The following is a 21,339-nucleotide window of genomic DNA, read 5'->3' as shown; positions in this document are numbered from 1 at the left end:
AGTTGCTTGGCCCTAGTATGTAGTTTTCTCCCCCCTCCCCTCTGTCTCTCATTGTGTCTATAGGCCATTTTATTGATGGGGTAATTTGCCCTGAGACTGTATACTGCGGTCTCCTGTGTGCTATGTGTATTAATTACCATCTATTCATCTGAGGCTGCTCAGCCTTCCAGAGCAGCGGTTCCAGGCCGATGCTCCGCAGCGTCTGTCGCGGCCCTTAATGCTCGTGTGCCTGCGGGAGCGAGTAATGTGCAACCTCGTATGCCGAGGAAGAGTGTGATATATGGCGATGACCGCGTGAGTCCGGACAGCTTTTGGTCACGTGAGATATCACGGATTATAAAAGTGCGTTTTGTCTTTACTGAGGTCTTCAGCCCCACCGCTCGATGCGTGCTCCTTCATGTTATAATCAATAACTCATCCCAGTGTCTTAAACTGATTAGGAATTTGTGAAACTGCCAATCGCCTTCAGATGAATCCGTCGTTTGCATGCAGTGAGAGTTAGACAGGAAGAGGAGGGACTTTGGACTATTTGATGTATAAGCGCTGATAAAGAAGCAATTATCACTCCACTAACACCACTCGTGTGTCAGTTACGCGCACACAGGACGTGTATATTTAATATGAATACAGAATACCGTCATTTAGCAGACGCTTTTATCCAAAGCGACTTACAATTCAGTATCTATCTACACACCGTAGACGCAGCTACGGGAGACATTTTGGGGTTAAGTGTCTCTTGCTCAAGGACACATTGACATGAGACTAGTAGAGCAGGAGCCGGGGATCGAACCACCGACCCTCTGATTGAAAGGCGGCCCTGCTCTCCACTTAGAGCCACGGTCACCCTGAAAAACATACGGAGCTGATTATCCTAATTGCTCTCGTATGATGGCTGTTAAGAGCAACTAGAAAATTTCGCAAGAAATTTTGACAGTGTGGCTTCTACTGCCCAAAGACGTCGCAATATATATATATATATATAAACATTAAAGATTATTATTAAGCCCGATGGATTATATACGGTGTTCTTTGGCACAGGCCTTGTGCTACAAAGCCACACTGAATGACTGCTGCATGACAACACCTCCTAAACCGTGCTCATCCATCAGCCTTCTTCTCCACCAAATGAAGGAGCCTACACATTACACTTAGTCACTCTCTGCCATGCCTGAGCCATCAGGAGCAACCTGTGCATTAGGAATATTATCTTCTCAGGCTTTATGGGCAATATCGTGGCGGGAAGTGTCACAATATATCCTGCACAAGTGGCAAGTCTTGTGACTCGACTTCACTGTAGGGGTAAAATATTGTACATGTGAAAAGTATAGGCTGTGTAAAATGTACAACGTGCTCTGATGAAGATGCTTTGTAGAGAGAAACACGATGTTTTGTCAGAGACAGAAGGCTTTTCAGACACGAGTCAGTCCTGTTGTCATTTTCGACTCCGATTAGTATTCACATCTGCTGCGGCTTCATCTGTGATCTCAATTATAGCGTGATTTTCACAACCGTTACCGGCTGATTTTGAAACTAGCGTCGCCACCGTTTTTTCTTTTCTTCTCCCAGATATATTATAGCCTCTGCCCCCTCGATGCCTCTTTCCCTCCGCCGTGTTTGTGTGCTCGCAGCCTTTCAGCCGGCCCCCGGTTGTCAACTGATTGTAGATAATTACAGCTATTTGACTGCAGCTTTCACAGCCAGTCCTTTCTGGAGGCACTTACAGAGGGAGAACATGCCAAGCAGAGGCCCTTAACTGCCTCTGCGGATAACTACAGACACAATGGGAGAGAAACTGAATCATATATCTGACCATGCTGCTGCTGTGAGGTGTTCCACATAAAGCTGTACTGCATTAGCAAAGATTCAGTATGAATATCCTCCTAAACCTTTTCTTTTCAAGCAGGAATTATACAAAATGTAATTTCCTTGAAATGTCACTAAATATATCTGAATGAATGTCTACATTTTGTATTGAGGGATAGAATAACTAAAGGATTCGGTGGCAGTCTCAGTGGAAATTGGGTTCTTTCTCTGTGCGGTTGTGCAGAGACTGGCCCGTTTCACGCACATATTATGAAACTAATCCTGGTTTGAGGGAATGTAATTGTTCTGGAGCTGTCGTACATGCCTCTCAGCTCAGTGCTATATCCAGAACAGTAGGAATGAGTCAGACTCTTTATGATGACAGCCCTCCTCTCTTTCTCTATCTTCTCCTCTTTCTCTTGACGCAGTTTTCGCTTCCCCGTCTTTCTCTCTCTCCTCTGCTCATTGTCCTCTGCGTCTCCATCTCCCTCCGTCAGGCCCCCTGCTTACATAAAGCTGCGTTCTGCGCGGTGACAGCGGAGACTCGAGGACCCATCGCAGCCGTCACTCAACAGGAACCCTCTTTCTGTCTGCCTCCTTGTTTCATTGGGAGCCATGGCAGCTGCACACTTGACCGCAGGCAGAAGTGGATAATAGCAAGCGAGATCAAAGCAGAAAAAGATAACACTCACGCTTTCTCTTTCTCTCCCTCTCCATCTTTGTGCATCTCTCTCCCACACACACACACACACACACACACACACACTCCGTCTCTTTGACTCTCACTTGACATGCATGAGGAACATTACTTTCAAAGTGGACCCAAAAGTTCAAAGCAATAACTTGTTTTATGAGTGTATTCCTCGTGATGAAAGGAGATGCAGGGTTGACAGACATTGGAAATAAAAGAGGGATGTGGATGTTTGTCTGTTGGTACTCGAGGGTCAATCTAACAGGACCCCCGAACTTCTCTGCATGCAAATGTAGCTGAATGCTAAACGGATGGGTACAAACCAGCACAATTAAACCACCAGACTCTGGTCATTGTAGCTGACAGACTAAGGCCAGAGGAGGGCAATGGTTGCACTGGAGTTTAGGCTCCTATTGTACTTGTTAATGTTTTCAAATCTATCTTAATGAAATGCTCACATCCCCATATGTCCATTGAACAAATTATTGCTATAATCATTTGTCCTGTCCACACCGGCAGTGAAAGTATCCCTTCCTAATGTGACTCCACTGTAAAAGATCATCCTATAAAATCACAAGATTTTTCTATTTTACCGACACAATAAAATTGCTCTTTTTGTATTAACCTTGTACCAAAAAAGAAATAGGTAATAAAAACATGTGCTGGTGCATTACCAGTCCTGTCCGATATTTAGCTCACGTTATGAAGTGGCTAACAAAGAATCCCCTTATTGGATGTATTTTAGTTTTCTTCTTCTGACTGTTTGTATTTATTGGCTGTGAAATGAGGCGTCCAGAACTACTGGGGAGAAATATGGCGCTAAGTATACGGTTATTGAGCTGAACCGTGGCCCCCGGTCTCCTTCAGGCTTTGGATCTGTCCTGGAAGGTAGAGAGCACGGATGCACACACACACACACACACACACACACACACACACACACACACACACACACACAAACAGGCCTCGCTCTTCTGTTTATCTCGCCACTGCAGGCACCACTCTGATTTCCCATGCAGGCTCACATATGTGATTGCTGTGCCCACTGAGTGGTAGCTGGCACCTGACGCTAGATTTCTTATTGCCTGTCTGTTGAGCACATGCCTGTGCTTGTTTTGTGTGCCGTGGTGATTATTCTTTCTAAAAAAAACTAAAAAACATTCATTTTTGAATATCTGGGCGAAAAGGATGCTCCGGCCAAATGCCCCCCCCCCCCCCCCCTTCCAGCTGAATAGATTCTTTTGCATGTGTGAATGGTTGCACAGATGAGAAGGACTTTGCTGCCGCTTCCTTTGATTCATCCCCACTGGGCTATATATATTTGCATGGCTGTGACCCTGTAGTGTCGTCACAGATCACCTGGACACTTTGGTGGTGATTCACGGCTTCTTTTGCTTGTTTAGCGCCGTGGAGTCCTGCTTCTATCTTTTGCCTATTTGGCATTTACGGTAAATCCAGGGAGTCGGTTACACACCGACCCAGTTCAACACAGAAAAAAATAACAATCAATGTGGGATCTATTCAGGAGAGAGATGTGTGACAGGCGACTTGTAAAACTGTGTAATGGAACGTCTGCTTGATTGTGCATTTCTGTGTGTGTGTGTGTGTGTGTGTGTGTGTGTGTGGTCCTGCAGCAGGTGATAAGAGGCTGATCAATGCATACCTCGTAATAACAGCCCAAGACTGCGCAGGACTCCCACGCCAGGTGCCAAAATGAAGTAAGATTACCATTTGCTTCCTCAGTGCAGCTAGAGTGCAGTGATGAATGTAAACCTGAGCCTCATTTATCAACGTTTCCTCTTCTGTATGCATAAAATGCCACGACGCTCGTTAATATATCACGAGATAATTGCTGTCCGGCTTGAAAGTAAACGGAGCTCGGACTGGAATCAACCCTCTCCGCAGACACAAAGCGTTATAAAACAAACTGTGTTTTTCCTGTCGCTACTTTGGCGAGGCTTCTGCTGAGACCGTAATTCACCGTGTATGTGCTCTCTGTAACAATGAGGCCCGAATCAGCCGGGGCTCGCCGCGTTGCCATGGCCCTGGTCTCAGGTGTTCGGTGGTGGTGAGGGGATAGAAGGCAGCCCCCCGACTGCATCAGAACACATCATCTATCCTCCGCCGGGGGGACGGAGCTCTCATCGCTCAGCCCTCTCCATCAGCCCCGTTGATTGGCTTATTATCAGATGTCCCGCGCAGACGGAGAGCGGGACACGCACCGCTGCGCACATCAACACTCATGAGCCGCTGTATGAAAACACACACAGCGACTACACACACGTGCACAGCGAGGAATCTAAAAGGATAACACCTTCTTTTTTCTCTGTCAGTTGTAATCTACTGATGGGACACAGGCCTCACACACACACACACACACACACACACACACACACTGGAAATACACACTGGTGTTAAAGGGAGACTCCGCCGTTTTTTAATGTCATAGTCAGTTAGTTTCTTAGTGGCGGTCGGTACAATCGGGCCTTTGACGACAGCCTCACGATGTCCTCTGTGGCTCTGGATGGAGCTTCGTCTCATCTAAAGAAACAACCCCGAGGAAGCGATTGTGATGTCATCTTGGAGAATTCAGATTTCATATTCAGATTTCTAACAGAAGTCCTGCATTACAAACGAGGTGGTAGATGATGATATTGAGCTTCATTATGGGAAGGATCTAAAAGTCAGGATATTTCTCATTTTGACTATTTCTTTTCATTAGTCTGTGTCTCGTGAGTCCCTAGTCGTATGGACATGCGCTACTAAATCACTGCCTGTCCGTGGTTTAGAGCGCTATTCATGAGCTATAAATCTCCCCATGCATGTTCTTATGGAGCCATACATACCGTAGCTGTACATTGCGAGGCTGCAGCAGGCTATTTTTAAGTACAGAGCAACTATAATGCTGCATTACATCACATCAGTGAGTTCACAGTGCAGTCAGATGCGCAGTGTACTGCCAGTTACTGCTGGTCGCTGTTTATGAAAAGGTTTGCTGGCCATATGCTAACCGGGCTCTTCACTTGGCTAAGTGCACCTTCTGGGATTAGTCTCTACCTTATAATATTAATATAAAAATCATTACCAAAAGGGGAAACAACAGCGAGGAGTGTAGTGGTGGAGGGCCTGTGCAGCGTGCTGTATTGGGCAAGCTCTTCCTCGGATGCATCTGCAGCAGAGCGTGGTTCTGGTGTAATAAACTGCAGTGTGCTGGAATAATCGCTCCGTGTTTCAGGCCTGATTTCACATCAGCCATAGAGGGACAGAGAGAGAGAGAGAGAGAGAGAGAGAGAGAGAGAGAGAGAGAGAGAGAGAGACAGAGAGAGACAGAGAGAGAGAGAGAGAGAGAGAGAGAGAGAGACAGAGAGAGAGAGAGAGACAGAGAGAGAGAGAGAGAGAGAGAGAGAGAGAGAGAGAGAGAGAGAGACAGAGAGAGACAGAGAGAGAGAGAGACAGAGAGAGAGAGAGAGACAGAGAGAGACAGAGAGAGAGAGAGAGGAGAGAGACAGAGAGACAGAGAGAGAGAGAGAGAGAGAGAGAGAGAGAGAGACAGAGAGAGACAGAGAGAGAGAGAGACAGAGAGAGAGAGAGAGAGAGACAGAGAGAGACAGAGAGAGAGAGAGAGAGAGACAGAGAGACAGAGAGAGAGAGAGAGAGAGAGAGAGAGAGAGAGACAGAGAGAGAGAGAGAGAGACAGAGAGAGACAGAGAGACAGAGAGAGAGAGAGAGAGAGAGAGAGACAGAGAGAGAGAGAGAGAGAGAGAGAGGAGAGAGAGAGAGAGAGAGAGAGAGAGAGAGTGTGGTGGCACAGGCTCAACGGTCGAGTCAGGGGTCCAGGGATCGGCATCCTACCTTGTGTGTGTTTAAGTGTAAAAAGAGAAAGAGTGAGCGCATGGCTGTGTTGTGTTGCCTATAGCAGAGGATACGTTTTTCAATCTGAGGTGACTAGAGGTAGCCACCAAAGGCTTCAACAGTCTCACACTTTCCTTCTCCCTTATCCTCTTTGCACAATCCTCTCATTTTCGGGCCTCTCCGGCAGTGTGTCTCCAAATGCACTCTAACTCTGCAACCAATTTCATACTGTGTTTCTGTCAAAGCCTCCATTTTCCCTTCACTTCTACCCACTCGCTTGTCAATCCTCCTCTTGTTCACGCTTAATATATTCTTATTTAGACCTCCCTCTTTCAGGCCGGTTAATCTATCCGCCTGCCGCTCCAATCCCCAACTTTCACTTTCCTCCTGGACCTTTTCCTCTTTCTCAGCTCCATCCCTCTGTGACCTTCTCCCTGACCTCCTCCAACCCTGGCTCTAAGCCTTGCTTCTCTAAACCCTGTGAGAATCCCCGAGTGCTTAAACAACTGTTTTCTGAGGGTTCGAAGAGCTTGAGGGTGTATAAGGTTTATTATCTGTTTGTGTGTGTGTGTGTGTGTGTGTGTGGTGTGTGTGTGTGTGTGTGCTTCAATTATTGTCAGAGGAGTTGCAAGTAATACCAGTGGTGATTAATGCGCTGTCTTATCTCCCCTCATGCAGACCGGACATCCAGGAGAGGAAAGGCAGCACCAGGACAGGAAGTGGGGCAGAAGGAAAGAGGAAGTCAGTTCATTAAATAAATAGTTTCCACTTATTTCAGAGGAGAAATGTGCCGAAATGTGAGCGCAACCCGTCGACATTCACTCCATGTGTTTTCTTCATATCGCTCCTTATATTCTTGGCGTTAATGCAGAGCAGCAGTGGAGTTTGTAAAGGTGAGTAAAGGTGTTAGAATCCTCACCCTGTCTGGAACTTGTGGGTGGAAGAGTTGAATAAATAGAACTTGCCGCAGTTTCTACAACGGTGTCCCTGAGCAAGGTCCTCCAGGGTCAGCGCCAGTTGTTTTACATTGTGTTCAAAACTTCATACATCTTCCCTTCCTTCCAAACAGCTGCTGGTTTCCACTCATTACTGTTTAACGATCAGCTGGTAAGCGTTGGCAAACCATGTTGGGTTCAGGCCAGGGACAGGTTGTGGTCATACGCTTTATTAAAACAAGCATTCATTCTAACTTTTATTGTCTCATCACATCATACATGTTTCCTTATTTCGGCCAAAAAAAAAGGATGCCAAAAAAATGTCTCATATTCATGAACAGGTGACATGAAGCAGAGTTAGTTGTGTCTCGTGCTTTTTGATAATGGACAACAGTAGCCTGCAATTTAAATAAAACCTTCTCAATTTGTAACTAATTTACCGAAAACACGGTGGTGTCTCTACGACTAGCCACCAGAGCTTGGCGGCAGTAAAGGGAGGATTTTAGCACACTATGAACACTTTGAATATATTTACTTATGGAAAAGTGTATCTGTGCTCTGCCCTCAAGTTCTGAATGAAGGCTTTGAAAGAGAGAACCCGGGTGGATGAGTGTGATTACGAGGTGTGATGAGGGCGTTGAAGAAACGATTCTCCCGTCACGGAGGCTTGGACTTGACTCCAGGTTACATGTTGCCTGCTAGGACCATAGAGCGGGTGGATGGAGGGAGATACAAACACGGAAAATGAATTTAGATTCTCCTCCCCTTCTCTTTTTATGCACACGTAACCACACACCGCTCGTGACCACGGGGGTCGAGAGCCACGAAACTAGGAGAAGGGCAGAGAGTGAAAGGCTAGAGTGGGGAGAGAGGGAGCAGAGTGATGAGGGTGAAAGACTAATAACCCGCCTTGTCCTTCCCTAACAGCCTAGATGTAGTTATATCCACCGCCATCGGTATGTGTGTGTGTGTTGGCATACATGGAAGGCTTACCAGGCTTTGACTGTGGAGCTCTCTCTGACAATGGAGGACCAGCAGCTGACTGCTCAAGATCAGCCGAGGCAGAGCGGTGGTGGAGCAGGCGTTTTGGACACCTGAAGCGTAGGTGGAGGTGGCTGAGGGATCCACAAGCATCGCCCATTTGTACATAATGGTGCAGATCACTGTGGCGTCTCTGCACACCATGTGCATTGGAGTAGCAGAGGAGGCATGCAATGTGCATCAACACGGATATCACACGCAAGCGGATAGCAATATATGTATATATATATATATATATATATATATATATATATATATATATTGCTATAGGATATCAGGACCTATTAGAATCACAGCCGTTCTAGGATTGAAGCCACATCATGTGTGAAGAAGTGTTGCCCTTCACACTGGAGGACTGCACCGTAGTTTTGATTTGACACATAGCATCTGTAGACGCGGTTCCCGCTACATTTACAGACATTATTTTCACCCAGCAGAGGAAGTCCACTATGAAACATACTGAAGTCTGTCTGTGATGTAGCTGTGCCTTTTTTCTGGGCACCTCCAACGTAATGAGCTTTCATGTAAGTGTGTGGATTAAGCAAAGAGAAGGTTTGGAGAGAGTTGTTGTTTCCAAAGCAGACATGGATTGTGTGTGGGTGTGTGTGTGTGTGTGTGTGTGTGTGTGCGCGTGTTAGTGTGTGTGTACGTGTGTGTGTGTGTGTGTCTGTGAGAGAGTGCTTTCATTGGGTTTTTAATCAGGGCGTCATGCTCTCGGTTCCGATTAGGTACAGCAGGCACTGCTCTCCAGCCGGCTGCTTCTGAACAACAACACCCTCTAAAAAGCAGATAATGCTTCGACACTCAAAGAAAATCAACAGCTCTCTCCCTCTCTCTCTCTCTCTCCTTCTCTCTCTCTCTCTCTCTCTCTCTACCTCCTCCACATCTGCGGTCCAAATCAGATCGATGCTGTGAGAAAATGAAACCCCCGTGCACATTAACAAGGAGGTGAGAGCAGCCTCAGGTAGGAGACGTGTCTCGTGTCACGTGACAGAAAGAAAACAAGAGAATCTAATATGAGCAGCAACCAATATGATTCAATGATGTGTCCTCTGGCCTACCACATGTCACAAACCATTTTCAAAGATCATCAGATGCAAGGCACACACACACACACACACACACACACACACACAGGCTGCAGAGATTCACGGCCACAATAATTGTGTTTTTGTGTTTGCGCATCTGCAGTGAGAATATGCGATCCTCACACTTCATTCCACACGTCAAAAGACATTATTCTTGTTGCATCACATTAATTGACTCATCTTTCTTCCATTTCATCTCCATCCAGCGTGTTCCAGGACTCATCTCCAGGCTCCGCTCCCACATTATGACGAACACACACACACAAAAAAAAAAAAAAAGGGAAGCAATGAAGATGAATATGCGCATAAATAATTGTGATTCATTTGTGTCTGTTTATGAATAGAAAAACATTAAGTTTAAAAGTGTGTGAAAGAAAGAAGAGTGCGTCTCTGTGTGGCTGCAGCTTTTTATTTCGCTGAAGTTGGTTTAAGACTTTAATGAAATGCTAGGGTGGCTCTTATAACAGAGGAGACAGGGCGGCTGTTCCATTGTCTTCTCCATTGTCTTCTCAGGATGATGTTCGTGAAGACAATTCAGCAGCAGACACAAAAGACGCTCACATTGGCACCCACACAGTATCACGCGGCATAAACAAACCTATTGTGAAATGAGCAGAAATCACAGGTGTGTAATAGATTGTAATGACACAGAACTAGTTTTAATCCACTTTCTTGTTTCGATTTCCCCAAAAAGCAACGATTACATAAGTTCGTCTCATTACAGGTCTGTTGTATCTCATCTCAATGATTTATTTTTTGTTTAAATAACAGATTGTGGGTACATTTATCGATAATCTCCATATGTACATCCGTTATAAACTCCCCATTTTAAAACCACAAGGATCATTTGAACCTTTAGTTGTTAATAACGAGACTTAAGAGTCCGCAGCCATGCTATCAGCTCTGTGAAGCCTTTGAGCTAAATGCTAACGTCAGCATGCTAACACGCAGGGCTGATGTTTGCCATGTTCACCGTCTTAGTCGAACACGTTACCGTGGTGACATTTGCTAAATTACAGATGAAGCTCTTCTTCACCAGTAGCCGGCAGTAGCAGTGTTGCTATGTTAGCCTCTGGCGCTGCTGTTCTTATTTAGAAGGAAGGTAGTCCAGTCAGGGTAGCAGCAAACAACATGGCCGACGTTGATCCACGACTGTCCCTTTTTCTGTCTTTACAGTGCAATCAAGTTATTTGGCGCCTGGGTGGAAGTTGACATCATTCGGCGTGTGTGTGTACCTCACCTCTCACCCTCTGCTGGGATTGGCTCCAGCCCCCTGTGACCCTGAAATGAACAAGTGAATGTCTGTGAATTCATCGTGAGCCGCATTTCGTGAATGCTGCGGCTCGTCCTCCGCGCCGTCGCTTCTGTTGCAAATCCACAGCAAAGAAAGACGACATACTGGAATGAAACGCTTCGTTAAATTCCCGGGAATTTGTCGATAACCGATATGGTCCGGAGTGACTATGTGATGGAATATTGCATCAGCTACTGTGACAGATGCCACATTCTTCTGGCTCTGAATGGAAACTGTTGCTTCACAGCGAGGAATGCCTTCTGTCGTCTGTTTATTCGCGCCACATTTTTGATAATATTTAATCAGCAGGTGATGTTAAGAGGTAGGCAGTCAGCCACAACCCCGCCATCGACCCGCCGACACACACACACACACACACACACACACACTCTGTGTAGTCCAATGAGGAACTATATTCCTCAAGCTGGACAATTGAGACGTGAAAGCAGAGACGGACACTAGATTAAATCTCCCCGTTTGTCCTCCTGATGAAATCTAAACACACACTAGACTCTCTGCTGCTCTCTTCCCCCGCAGTGGCCTCTAGTGATTTTCGGATTTGATAGTTAAGTTTTAATTATTGCATAAAAGGCCTCACTGGATCTTCTGGCTGACTCCTTTTTTTTTAAGCATGCTATTTCCTTATTTTCAACGAGACGGCCCACGGGTCCCCGCAGGACGCCTGACCGTCAGAGTCGATATGAAAACCACGAAGCAGCCGAGCCTTTCTGTTCCAGTCTCTAAATCACACAGACCTGGACCAGAAATCTCACACAGTACATTCATCCATTTGTCTCTCGTCTAATTGCTGTTAGGAGGATAATGTGGAGGAAAATCAAATATCACAAAGTTATTAATGATATATATTGCTATAGAGAAAAGCATACATTTAAGACCTGCCTATGCTGGACGGGAAAAACAATGAATCGCTCTCCATTGAGTGGAAAAATGGCTAAAATCTGCTGCTGTGGATCCTGACACTCAATACGCCTAACGTTACGTGTGCAGCAAGCAATTTGTCCAAAGGTCAGTTTTAGGCCAACTATATATCTGAACGTTAACCTGAATCATTTTGACATGTTTGGATGAATCAGAAAGCGATGCAGCATTATGTTTGGGCGTGGTTTCTCAGACTATGATGTGACGTTCTCTACCTCTTCGTAAATCCGGCAATATTTTTGTGGTCAACTGTTGTAATTAATGGCATGACTCCATTTATGGGTCGCCCGGTCCACCACTTTGGTCCAGACTGAGAAGAACACCTACTGTATATAACCACACATATATGGACGTTTCAATAGCGTGCGTTCGTACTTAGAGCAAGTAGCTCCATCAGCGGCTTTAGACAGGCTTTCGAAGCTGTCTCACTGCAGACTCTGCTCAGGCCAGACAATCAGTTTGGTGGAATGTCTGGTTGATTCTGACGGTCTTTGGGTCGAAAAGTAAAGACAGGTGGGCTAACTGGTATTTAGGCCATCCGAGGCCCAGTTTAGCCCAGTGTGAGGGTGAAACAGATGTAAATGAGCTTTTAAGCTGTGGCTAGTGAAGCAGCATTCTCTGGAGCTACCTCATTTATCCCCCCCTCATCCTCTCCTAAGCTGGGGATCCAGACAGCCGTCGGAAGGCTCGTGCCTGAGTTTTTTGGAAGCAAGGGAGTCATTTGGGACGGTGACCCAGATGACGTGATCTTCTGTCCATCGAAGCCTCTGCTTCAAGCCTGGAATACACTCATCTCCCAGCAGCTCTGCCCGTCGCTGTCTGGGCGCCCTGTGGTCTGCGGTGGCACGATAACAAAAACCATCTCTGTTCGTCCTCCTGTTAGGCTGTGAGCTCTTCTCTCCTCGTGGTGAACCAAAAAAAAAAACGTTACTTCAGGCGTGTGGAAGAACATTTTTTTTTTTTATACCTGAAAAGATATTTAGCATCTGTAATTGCGCTGTCACACCTATGGCGTGTTCCCTTTATGCTAGTGGCTGTTGGATTACAGTTGCCATGGTTTCCTCTGTTTTGATCATTCTTATATAATGTTATTGGTGGCTGGTTGCTGCGAGAAAAAAAAAAAAAAAAATGAACACACGCACACGCTCACAGTTTGTGTCAGTAAATGTTGCTAACCACCCCCACATCCTTGTCCTTCCTCGGAGAGAGAGCAGCCTGAGGACAAACAACAGCTCCTCTCACATCATCTTGCGCTCTCTTATATCCATCACACCCTCTCTTTTTCTACTTGTAGCCCTCTCGTTCCCTCTCTCGCCCCTTCCCTATCCTTTCGGCGTTCTCCTTCTTCCTCCCAAGCCCCCCAATCCTCCTTCAATCCTATTTATCTCTCTCCAGTCATATCTGTATTGATTTTTCACCCAGACCTCTGCTGTCATCTCTTAATTCCCACACTCACTCCGTCTCTCCACACCTTGCAGGGTTGTTTGCATTTTTCACACACAAGCAACAATCACTAAATCACGCCCTCCAGCTATCTCTGCCGGGCATGCACTGTGTCTCACTTTCCCCTGCAGATATGATTATTCGTAATCTCTTTTTCTACTTTTTCTATCTCCTCTAATATCTCCACCCGACTAAGCTGCGTCTCGCTCACTTTTTAAAATGTCTTTGACGCTCCTCTTCGTCGCCCCTCTTCTCACCTGTCTTTTCATGTCTGCGTTTTTCTTGTGACTTCACACACACACACACACACACACACACACACACACACACACACACACACTGGCTCTGCCTGCCTGCTGTGGCTTCTGAGTGAGGCAATATGTGTTTGCACTGCCTTCGGGGCGCTGCGTATAGCTGCAGAGCGTTTTGTAGGGCAAAACGCTGATAATGCCCTTTTTTTTTCCCTCTCTGATGGTATCACTGAGAAAAACACGTTGTGCGTCTGAAGATTTCTATCCAGTTCAGACAGTTTGCGTTGCTCGTTGCTGTACAGCGGTTGCTGTGGAGGTGAAGGAGTGAAGCGTTGAACTGTTGCGTAGCAGTGAATTCACCATCCTGTACTCCATGTCAAGCCCGTGTGTGAAACATGCTGCTGCAAAGAAACAAAAGACATTTTTGCACAGCGTGAAACAGGTTTTTGGACAACAGGTTGAGCCATCAAATCAATAAGTCTTCTTTTTGTGATTGATTGGTACTTGATAGCAGTACATGCCAGTATGTGTACGTTTGTTCAGTAATGTGTGATGTGCGTCTCTCGGTGTCTTCAGTCAGGCCTGGATGTGTTGGCTGTAACAACAAGTGAGACTTTCAGGCTATTTCTTGGACACAAACCTGAACCTTTTTTCGTCGAGGTGCCGATTTGTTGTCAAAACAAAATGATGCTATTCTTAATGTCATACATTTGATTGGGAGCAGATGATGGTGTTGGGAGTAGAGGGAGATATGAATCACACTTACAGTTTTTTTGGACGCAGCATCTGGACAAGATTGACGTGTTTTCACATTGTTTGTTTGGAGCAGAACACACACACACACACACACACACACACACACACACACACACACACACACACAACTACACTGATGCACACAAATGTCTCCCAGACACAACAACATGTTTCAGGATGTTCCATCATGAAGCACTGTAACATGTCCGACTTTTTTAAATATGGGTCGTGAGGTACCGGTGTCGTGGATACAATCTGCACTGGGGGACAATTTAATGATGTCTTCCTGAGGGACACCGCCTGTCACTATTGTCGAATTATACTACATGTTGTTTGCGCCATTGCGATTCCAAGCCACCATTTTGCGTACCGATGTTCAGAATACTTTGGTCATTATGTATATTAGCCTTCAGGGCGGACTGAACCAGCATGCCAATACTCTGAGCCATAAGCGAGAGATTAGTGGCGTCTGCCGGCCCTCGAGACTCTTGATCAGTCCATCAGAAACCTCATTTCTGTCTCCCCTCGCCCAGTCTTCCTTATCAACTTTTAGGCATCTTCTCACTCGCCCAACTTCGCTGTCCTCGTCCTCCCGGTCCCTCCCTCTGCTCCCACTTTCCACCCGGATCACGTCCCGTTTTCTCCCCATCTCCCTCCCACTGTCCTCCTTTTTTTTTGTTGTCATTTATCTTGCGTTCACCTCGTTAACAAAGCATTATACCTTTTTGAAATCCTCCATGTGTCTATCGTCCATTTCCACTTATCCCCCCCAAGTCTCCTATTTTCTCTTCTTATCCTTTAATTTCAGTGTTGCTTTTCTACCCCCCCCCCCCCCCCCCTCCTCCCGCTCAACATCCTCCTCCTGCTCGCCACCCTGCTCACGTCCAGGTCTGTTTCCACTGATAAGACTGTCAGCAACACGCAGTGGAAGAGATAACGATGCTGCATCGCCAACACAGTTAGCATCACAGTTAACCGCTATTCCTCTCGTCCCTAATATCATCGCTAATGAATGTGTCATCGCTGATCTTTCCCTCTGAGCCAAATAGAAGCGGTGAGTAGACGGGAGAGAAAGAAATGGACAGAGGGAGAAGGTGGACAAACAGGACAGAAAGTTCTCTTCTTTGTTTTTTCGTCAATCCGTTTTGTTTGGGGCTGTTGGAGTTGTTCCCTGACATGTCGTGTCCGGCTCAGAGAGAGGGAGTGGTGAACACAGGCTGAGCTCCAGTTATCTGTCCGAGACTTTTCCTAATTGGCCTTTTTTCCCCAGGAAGACATTTTGACTTTGTCACAGAAGGGAAAACGCACACATGAATAATTCAATAATTGATGCTTTGATTCCAAGGTCCTGGTATCATGCATGCTTGTTCACTGTCAACACTTGGATAGAGCCAACGTTGGTGTTATTAGTAACATCGGTGCTTTTCTTACTATGACAAGTCAAAATGTCCTTTCAAGACACAAGTCGCACTTATTTATATCTGACCTTATTGTGGGCAGTCCTGAGAAGAATGACAAAAACAGATTGCATACAAGTAAGTAACTCATTTTTAATTAAAAGAAGTGAGGCAGTGTGTCGTCAGGAAGTCTAGTTATATATATTTCATAATATATATTTCAGATGTCCTACTTACTGTAAATAAGAATACTTTGTTTGACGTGGATTATTTGGGTTATTATATGGACTCGTTGAGGTTTGGACTGAATTAATGTCTCAACATGTGGGAAAAACTGAATTAGGATTTCTTTAGCGTCTTTAGGATGTTGGAGGATATTAAGAGGTCTTAATACAACACTCACATGCCATATGTGTAATAAAAGAGTTATCGGTCACTGTAATTATTCATCCTAAATCCACAGTCCTTGTTCACCTGAAACGATATGAGGCTAGAGTAAGCCTTTTACTAATCTCTATCATGTTCACCGGTTTCAGTGTCGCCGGCTGTAACTTGGTGCTGCTGTTGTTTATGACTTGCTGCATCCGGCGAAACACAGATCCAGGTGATTTCTCCCTCATCTCTTACATCGTGGTAGAACGCCATCTCTTCACGGCCAACATAAACCGGAGATGTGATTCCAGGAACCAATAACTCTTTCAATGTACGAAACTGAGATATACTTGAAACATGTGAAGCTATTCCTGAAGCCTCTTCAGAACTAAATAACCCAAACATATCACACGCATAACACATCTGCAGCATTTAACAGCTTTGTGTTTTGGAGCTGTTTTCCCGAGCACCGCGTCCTCAGTATAGAGAATAGTTCAGGTCACATGAGAAGCGCGTGGTATTTTGGTGAGTGTGACCACAGTCAGAGATGTAATGCCACTTGGCTCTTGACTGTCGGCCTTTTGAACGGGCTGAAATGCAGAGAAGTTGCCAAACGCAACAGCGGTGAAACGAGGCAGTGATTAGTTCCAGGGCGCAGCTGCTGACACGTTACCTAGAACAACAGAAGACATCCGTGACGTATGCATGTTTAAATCAGATGTCCTGTCTCATTGCTCTTATTATTGGATTCAAACAGACTCAGACTTTCATTGCGTGTGCTTTCCTGACATTCAGCTCTCCTAAGCGGGTTAGGGTTTGCACCAGTTCGTTTCCTGCTGTATTCCATCCAAACCATCTGATACATTTACGTCCGACCCACGTCCCACGTCCTCTCACGACTCAAATGTCACCCTATTCTGTCCTAAATGTCAGTGCAAATGAAAGTCCTCCCAAAAGAGGCGCTTTGAGAAAAGGAGACTGTCGCTCGGCTGCCGTGTATAAACCCGCGCTGGTATCGAAGTCTCTCTTACATTTGAAGCCGTAATCTTGCCGCTCTGCACATGCTGTGAAGACATCTTGTGTATGCAGTCGCTGCACACCCACCAGTGTACCTTTCGAGGTGGAGCCACAAAGAAAATACCAGAATTGTCAGCGGAGCTGGAAATGATTTCATGACCTTGTAGTCGAGGGAGAGGTCACAGGAAGACGTCTGTTTCAGTGATTGTGGGTGAAAAACACACTTCAACACTAACTATCTGAGAAATGTTCAATCCTGAGACAAAAGTGCTTTTCTCATTTCATACATGTTGGTTTACCGGAGCTCATTCATTCATTTGTTTCTTCTCTGGCACTCCTTTTACTTACTTCATTATTTAAGGACAGCAGGAAAGCTTGTTTATTAAGGACACAGCAGTCGAACAACACCACCTGCTCTTCTGGTGCTTGAGTCACATGGCGCACCATCAATAATAATAAAACAAAATGGTGCGAATAACAAATGTTGCAGCAAATTATGTCACGGGCTCTTCACAGGATGTCGCCCATTTCTCTGCTTACAAATCCAACCAACATCTAATTAACTGAATTAGATGTTGGTCGAGAAAGCAAAACTAATTCTTTGAAAGTTAACAGAAGCAAGTCTGCTAGTCATAAACAATTTAACTACCGACTTAAGTTTTATTGTATTGCTTTTACTTCTCATATTAGACTCCAGCGTTGTCATAACTTAGTCAGATATTGAGCTTCACTCATCACTGTCGCATCCTTGAAGTAACCGGAACGCCGAGCTTTTAACTTTAATGTACTTAATGTCTCAGGCGTGAGTTTCTGAGTAATATTCACAACGTTACTAAAAGAGAAAACACAGGACCGTTCATCACTTCTACAGAATAATACCGTTTAGCTGAGAGAAAACGCTTTGTAGGATTAACTGCTAATGTGAAAGACGTGTGTTTGTATTAGTTATTTATTATTTTAATGTTTTATAATTATATTGGGTCAATGCTGTATGCTAAGGACAATATGATAAGGAACTAGGAGTAAGTAGGAGTTGGATTTGTTTCATTACTCATTACTATTCAAACTAAAGTAACATAGAGCTGAATGAACTTGTGTTGCTGGGTTGTTGTGCTCAAAGCTCAGCTGCTACTGAACCTAGAGAGAGAAGTGTACTTAGCCAGCAGGGGGTTACAAAAGCATATCGATCTTCATCGCCATAAATACAACATTACTGAAAAAAAAAACCGGATCTTTGCTCTGGAGCAATATTAGACAGAAAGGATTGTAACGAATCACAATTTCAACTCTAGTAGTTGCATTACAGTTAACACTCTAAAAAGCTGACCTACATTACATTACAGTCATTTAGCAGACGCTTCTATCCAAAGCGACATATAATAAGTGTATTCAACGTAGGTATTCAAGAGAACTACTAGTCACCAGAAGTCATGAGTACATCTCCTTTTCAAACAAGCATCTAAGAGCATGAAGCAGAGAGAAGTACAGAAACAAGCTAGTATGAATACAGTAAGTGGTGAGTGGAAGGCTCAGGGTAGCACTTCCTGAAGAGGTGAGCTCTTCTACTCTGGTAGGTTCTCTTGTTTGCTGTCTAAACAGTGTGGTTGAATGGACCGACTAGTCCTGGATGAGTTAACTTTAAGCACATGAGCAGAAGGTGTGCAGAGGCAGCTAACCCTTTGCTTAAAGAGTACAAATATCTCTTCTGGTATAAGTCCGAAGTTCTCTTTTTTTTTTTTTAAATGTTGTGTCATCTCAGCTAAACTGCCAGTATTATCCACCATCGTGCAACACTAGTGCAACGCGGGTCAAGCAGCAGCGTAGACGGTGGTGCGTGTGCTGCTGCGACATGTACAATATAATGGCTCAGAGGTCGGAGTGGTGAGCGTTTGCTGGACTTGGCCTCCACCAGGCATCGTGACGAGCCCGACACCTGACCTAAGGGTCGCAGACCAGACTTCTTCTTTCCTGCGATGAGCTGTTAACTGACCTCAGGGCCAGTCAGTCAGGCTAGGAGAGTGTGTTTCTGTGTGTGTGTGTGTGTGTGTGTGTGTGTGTGTGTGTGTTTGAACCTCGGTTCCTGTGATTTGATTTACCCTGACAAGGCAACAGGACCGGACAATAAAAATGTCTATTTTTTTCCTCTCTCTCTGCGCGCTTCAGGCAAAACGAGGTAGATGATTAAGCAGAACCAGCCCACTGGAAGAATGACACTCCTGAAGAACAATGGTTTGAGCTTAAATCCCTCTTTTCTGTTACATTCATAATAACACATCGGTACCGGTTTGGTTCTGTTTCTTCCAGAATGGTGCAGCAAAGTCATTTAAAAGACCCAGAATGTCTATAACCAGTATTTATGCGTTTCTACGTTGGCGGCCTGTCTGTGGTAGAATGGACTTTTACGACAATAATGATCTCTGGGGGTGAGGGGAAAAAGTCTATTCATTCTGTCTATGAAGGACCTAGATGTTGCTACTTAGGGACAGTAATCCTGCACACTAGGGCTGTCCACAAATATTCAAAATTCAAATATAGATTGAAAACAAAACCATCACTGGACGTGACATACAATGTAGCCAGGAGTAAATCCTAAAGTGACCTCAAGAATCTCAAGAAATTGAATCGTCAGATACCAAAAGAGTCCCACCCCTAATGACCGCTTATGGGACTGACCTCCATGCATGAGCCAGAGGAGACTCTGGAGGAACCTGCTGGAGTAAATCAGGCAAGCTAAGTTCTTTATCTTTGTTTGAATGTCTCCTAAGAACTTTTTATTGTTTCAATTCTTTGTCTCATTTTTGGCACCGATTTGTCGTCTTCTCTGTCGTTCATTAAATTCAAGTCACTGAGCTAAGCTGCTGTTTTTCTGGAAGCTAAATCCCTGTCGAGCTTTGTTGAACAGGGACGTGTGTGTGTGTCATCATGAAAAGTAAAAAACAAATAATGCTAAAATAAAATAAATATTAATATTTCTCTACTGATCTGTGCTATAAATGTAAGTTCTGTATGATTCCAATCATTTCACGCATTTTTATAATCAGAATCTCTGAATGACGTCATGTCCTGTTCAAACAGAGGAGACAGTGAGGTGAGGCACTGACCAGCTGTTCCTCTCCTCACTGTGAATCCTCACTAACTGTTGAGTCTTTTTCTGTCTCATTGTTTGTCACCACTGTAATATCTGTAGACTCTTTTATTATATGTCCTTTCTTTACATAGAATAATGTATTTCACGTCTGTGTAGAACATGTTTAGTGTTGATCTGACGTTAAACCGCAGTGAAAAAGCACAAAGAGGCGAACAGTACCTCTGCCTCACTGAAGGGGGCGAGCGAGAGCCCACGGGTCGGGTTCATGCTTGTTCTATCGTTGCTCTTCTTCTACACTTCTCTTCTTCTTCTTCTTCTTCTTCTTCTATTTTGCTTTGACCACAAACACGTAAGATTCAATACCTAAGCTTAAAAATGTCTCAAAAAACAGTGAAATGTGACCAAATCAACAGCAGTTCACCGTCGGACAGGTAAAGTAACCTTTTATGTGTTCGTTGTTCTCTTTATACATCCGGGGTTGTTACGCAGATTATCGAGGAATCTCACGATTTTCGCGGGTGGTGCTCGCGAGTGCTACGCTTCTGAAACGCTGCCGGTAGAATCAGATATGTACTTTACCTGTGTGTGTGTGTGTGTGTGTGTGTGTGTGTGTGTGTGTGTGTGTGTGTGTGTGTGTGTGTGTGAGCGTGTAAAGAATGCTGATATGAAATATGAAACACAACCAGTAGTCAGTGGTCAGGCTGCCAGTTGAATGGTGATTTAAGCTTCTCTATTGGGTTCATGTATTTGTAAATCTGACGTATGTTTCACGTCACTGCTGTTAAACCCAGAAGATTTAAAGTTTACCAACACGTACTGCTGTTCTGAAGGTATTCCCAGAATCCTCAAAGTCTTTTCAAACCCTCTGAATGAAAAATGATTCCATCCACCATGTATGGAAATACATAGATCAACTAGTAACTAGTAAATAGGTAAAAACAAAAAAGGTTTCTTGTGGAGCAGACACATATGTTTTTAGTCCAGATGTGCAGAAGATTCTTTTAGGGTTCTAGATCCATGCTGGTGGTTCTGCAGTTATCATGACCTGCATTTGAACACATTGAATGATAATACATGAGGCAATTAATGCATTTGTTGTTGTATTTTATAAAATCTTAACATGTCTTTGTTTTGTCTTTTGTAAAGCACCATATAACTAGTTTTTAATTATTATTTATTTTCGTCTTTTCCAGGCTGAAACTCGAGTCCTCTCCGTGTCTTCTTCTCTCGCTCTGTTCGTTTTTCTTCCTGCCCGGATGATTGGAGAGACTCCCTAAGCTGTGCGCCCGGCAGCCCACTGAATTGTGAATCCAAACAGCCGGAGCAGCAGCAGCAGATAGACAGTGACTGAGAAAAGGGAGGGAGGGGGGGT

This window comes from Cebidichthys violaceus, unplaced genomic scaffold, assembly GCF_023349555.1.
Source record: "Cebidichthys violaceus isolate CVI_PGR_0920_01 unplaced genomic scaffold, fCebVio1.0.p SCAF_8, whole genome shotgun sequence".
Lineage (NCBI taxonomy): Eukaryota > Metazoa > Chordata > Actinopteri > Perciformes > Stichaeidae > Cebidichthys > Cebidichthys violaceus.
This window is presented reverse-complemented; position numbering follows the sequence as displayed.